Source organism: Nicotiana attenuata, unplaced genomic scaffold (genome assembly GCF_001879085.1).
Source record: "Nicotiana attenuata strain UT unplaced genomic scaffold, NIATTr2, whole genome shotgun sequence".
NCBI lineage: Eukaryota > Viridiplantae > Streptophyta > Magnoliopsida > Solanales > Solanaceae > Nicotiana > Nicotiana attenuata.
In genome coordinates this window covers 82,130-86,764 of record NW_017671445.1, presented here as the reverse complement: position 1 = coordinate 86,764, position 4,635 = coordinate 82,130, and the positions used below count along the sequence as shown (strand labels likewise).

General features: G+C 32.0%; 1 long non-coding RNA gene across 1 annotated transcript; it reads right to left on the bottom strand.

The window, feature by feature from the left end:
• LOC109208339 lies at positions 1-784 on the bottom strand. The gene is made up of 2 exons (XR_002065150.1): positions 304-784; positions 1-192 (listed from the first exon to the last, which is right to left on the bottom strand). It is a non-coding gene; the product is annotated as an uncharacterized LOC109208339 (long non-coding RNA).
• Between the last annotated feature and the right edge of the window lie 3,851 nt (positions 785-4,635).

Below are 4,635 nucleotides of genomic sequence, written 5' to 3'. Positions count from 1 at the left end.
TCAATGCAAAATAGGCAACAAGGCCACATTAGATAAACTTATTACCGAAGATGTTCGATAGTTTTCTGCTTACATAATTGAAAGGGGTAAAAAAAAAAAAGAGAAAAAAAAACGCAATAGAAGACGAAGAAAGGACCCCTTCTTGCTATGCAGATCCTTGGTTTTTTCATCAATTAAGGCCCTTCGATTTACCTGCAATTGAAAAGGGTGCATATAAACATAAATTTTAAATTACAGAATATTAGTTATTATTTTCAGCTGTGCATTTCAAATATCAAATGAAGAAAAAAGATATTACAATACCTTGTGGCCGAATTCATATCATGTTGACTCAGTGCAAACCGAGATTGGGGAGTACATTGCGCCTGTCAGGAGGTACTTTTTCTTCTACCGGGTTACCAGCATTTCCAGCAACTTCTTCCTGTACTGGAGGAGGATCATATGCGCCTTTCCACCCGCGATTAGGATGAGAATTCATGTGCCCGAACAACGCTTTAATCAAATGAAATTCTCTTCTAGACACCGTGATACATCGTATGTTCTCGGGCGGAGGAACATACTCATGAGGAGGAGGATTCGCAGATAGGGGCGCAACCACCAGTGGAGGCGCATTCGGCCTCACGTTACGGGGTTGGTTGGCCGTACCCACGGATCGTCCCGCTACTGACGATCCTTTCCCTGCGGTCAACATGCTACTCTAGTAGTATTTTGGGAGCAAGTTCTTTTTGAGGTTTTGGACGAGCATGTTGTTTTTCTCTCCAATTTGAGGATCCTCTGTTGTAGCTTTTCGGTCCGTTTCAACCTAATTAAAAGAATATATATATATATATATATATATATATATATATATATTATTAATTTAGAAAACATAGCTCACTTTTAGTATTTTTAAAAAGTAATTAATCGTCATTAATGGTAAAAAGATGTTGAAATTACTAAAGCATTTTGATGTATGGGCACCAGAAAGGAATCAAAATCAGCAAAGGTTGAATCGAGCATGTTTTGATTATTATTGTTGGTGCTTTCTTGTGAAAATGCTTCTTCATTCGATATTTTAGTTCCAAAAAGTTCTAGTATAATGTGCTGAGGGTCACAAAATAGAAAAGAATTAGGAACGTCATGCAATGTACTATTTCACCAGAAAACGCTTATAAAAGCATATCTAATCGAATCAACATAAATTGTTTTTGTAATATGCTAATGTAGAAATATGAATATAAGGATACCATATATAAGTTATAGAATCTATGTTTGGATTGCCGTAATTATTTAGGAGTATAAAGTAATCACTAAATTATGTCATTTCAATTTAACTGATAGAGTTGTTCCAAAAAGAAAAATATTATTAAAATTATAGAAAATCTATAGCATATCATGTGGAACGTTTTGGAGGCTATTCCTTTTTTTCCTTCCCAAATATTTTATACAAACTTAGAATTATAAAATTAATTGATTTAAAAAGAATATAATCCATGTAATAGATATATCTAACAAAAGAATAAGTGAGAAAATATGTGGGAAGTGCTTCTATATTCAATAAAGAAATACTTAGCAACCTTAAGTAGAGCAAGTTCACATAGCAATAACTCCAACATGGACCTATCAAAAAAAGGAATATTAAAACAAAGGTATCAATCAAGATCGTCTAATAAATAAAAATAAAATAAAATCAAAGTCAAGAAATATAAAATGAAAAAAGTTACTTTTAATATTTGGAAATATTTTTTCAAAAGCTTTTCTAATTCAAAATGAGGAATGCCACCTGATATATGAAATTTTTGGATAATCTCTCCTCCGTTGTCTATAATATTCTTGCTCAATAACTTCTATCTGCAATCATTCCATAAAAATGAAAAATTAGAAATATATTTTTTTTAGAGTTAAATTAGTAACTTGTTGCTTACACGTTATAAATCATTACACATACAAATCTACTAAAAACTAAAAATTCAAAACAAAAAAAAGGTTAAATCACTGAAAATAAATTAAGGATGAGATATACTTGAACAAGAAGATGATTGACGCAACTGTCTTGCCATTTTCCGGTGTGCATAATTAGCCTGCATTTATTTAAATAAGAAATTGGTTATTTCATACAAAAGGAAGTACATATTTACGTTAACAACTCAAGGATCCAAAATTATGGTGTCACAAAGTCTATTTTCACAATTTTTTCATGTATGTGCAAATAAAAGGCGACTCTTATTTCTAATAGAGATATTTGTTGGAAAAAAAATACAAATAAACCTCGCATTTATTTAATAACTTAGACTTTTGAATTCGGTGAAAAACCATATGATATATGGTTCATTTATTGCTAAACCAAATATTTGAAACCTTCGCCTATTAAATACACATTTTTCTATAAATAATTATTTATCAAAAGACATGTTTGATTGTATTAAAAAAATCCGTACTTTAAAAAAAATATAATTATGACCTGCACATGATGGAGGCTTCCTGAAACATAACGTTATGGATCTGATGGGCAGAATAGCCAGGAACTTGTGAATTCTTCTCATAGTGACTTCCAAAATTATCACAACTTCGATACCTAATTCAGGCATATAAAAACATTAGATAAGCTTAGTGAAAAGTCCATTTTTTGAAATTAAAATATTTGAAGTTTAATATATAAGTATATGATTACCTAGGTATTACCTCAAAATAATTCAGATTGTTTATTTGTCAATATAAATAAACAATTTAACTTATTAACACATTAATAAATACAAAATTAAAATAAAATAATGCTTATATATTATATCTAAAAAAAATTTAAATTTAGTTAAGATGGTTTGTTATAAAACTATTATTTTCTATTAGTGAAGTACAGTTTAAAAGCTAGCAGCGATGATAGTTGAAGTGGTGACAGTCAATGGTAAAGTTGTGAGAAGGTGATTGGTAGTGGTCATGGACAACTAGCTATGGTGATTGTGCAATAGTGGTCGGTGGTGACTAGCTATGGAAGTAGTTGCGATGAATGCTAGTGGCAGATGATTGTTGTTGTTGTTGGTTGCCGATGGTAATTTAGCTTGGAATAGTAGATAGAGTTTTTATAAAAAGACACCTTTATATGAATATTTAACACCATCTCTCTCTTGATGTTTTCAAGAGTTTATACAAGATCTCAATTGAACGGGTATAAAAAAGAAAAATAAATACATTTAATGGGTTAGTAGTTGAATGAATCAGATTAAAACCTCTTTTATACGAATTTAAACGGGTCTCAGCCCTATAATCAAAGAAAATAAAAGGAAAGCAAGAAAAATTCTCTTACATTGTTAAATCAATGAATCAACAGAGAAAAGCAGAACGCCATAACTTCATAGACGATGATTTAGAAAAGCTTACAATTGAGTATATTATTGAGCGGATACATGCATCTTATATATAATGCTCGAAATTAATTCTATTTTTTCACTAGATTTTTCTAGATTTTATCATATGAATACAGATGGAATGAAATGAATTTAACAACTCGGCATCCAAATTTCGTATTTCTAAATTGGTAAGGAGATCTGGTTTAAAATGATATTTTAAATTACCTTCACAACTGGAAAGAATGTATGTGCGCATATATTTAGAACATTTAAAAAAATAAAAAATGTACTATATATTAAATGGTGCATTCTTTACTTTTAAATTCAAGATTTGACTCTAATCAATAATATTTGTCACGATCCAAAATTTACTATAAGTCGTGATGACGCCTAACGCCACCGTCAGGCAAGCCAATGTTGATTTATCAATTTATTTACTCATTTTATTACTTTCGAAATCGTAATCTCCATTAATTTAATGGTTTAAAAAAATAAAAATTTCAGGGTAAGATGAAAATAAATATGCAGTTACAATGACGAACAACCAGTAGGTGTAACGACCCCGCCAATAATTTTGAGATTTGTAAGCCCGTTTCCCTATTTACTACTCCTTTTGTACTCTACAACTGTTATATGACTTACCGTTTTAGTTGATTCGGGTCCGGAGAGATTTCAGAGTGAATTAAGACACTTAGTCTCATAATTAAAAGCTTAAGTTAGAAAAGTTGAAAGGATATTGACTTGTGTGTAAATGACCTCGGATTTGAAATTTGATGGTTCCGTTAGCTCCGTTAGGTGATTTGGACTTAAGAGCATGTCCGGATTTTGATTTGGCGGTCCTTAGTAGAATTAGGCTTGAAATGGCGAAAGTTGGAATTTTGAAAAGTTTGACCGGGAGTGAACTTTTTGATATCGGGTTCGGATTGAATTTTCGAAAGTTGGAGTAGGGTCGTGTGGTCATTTTTGACTTGTGTGCAAAATTGAGGTTAATCTGACGTGATTTGATAGGTTTTGACATTGTTTGTAGAATTTGGAAATTTCAAAGTTCATTTGGCTTGAATCCGTGTGCTATTAGTATTTTTGATGTTGTTTGAGGTGATTTAAGGGCCTGACTATGTTCGTATCATGTTCTAGGACTTGTTGGTATGTTTGGTTGAGGTCCCGGGGGCCTCGGGTTAATTTCTGATGGTTAGCAGACTTGGAGTTTGATTTGAGGAACTACTGAAGTTTGGACTCAGCTGGTGTGATCTCACCTGCGAGGGTTTTGGCTGTAGGTGCGATGCTGCAGGTGGAGCGCAGGTGCGGAAGTGAT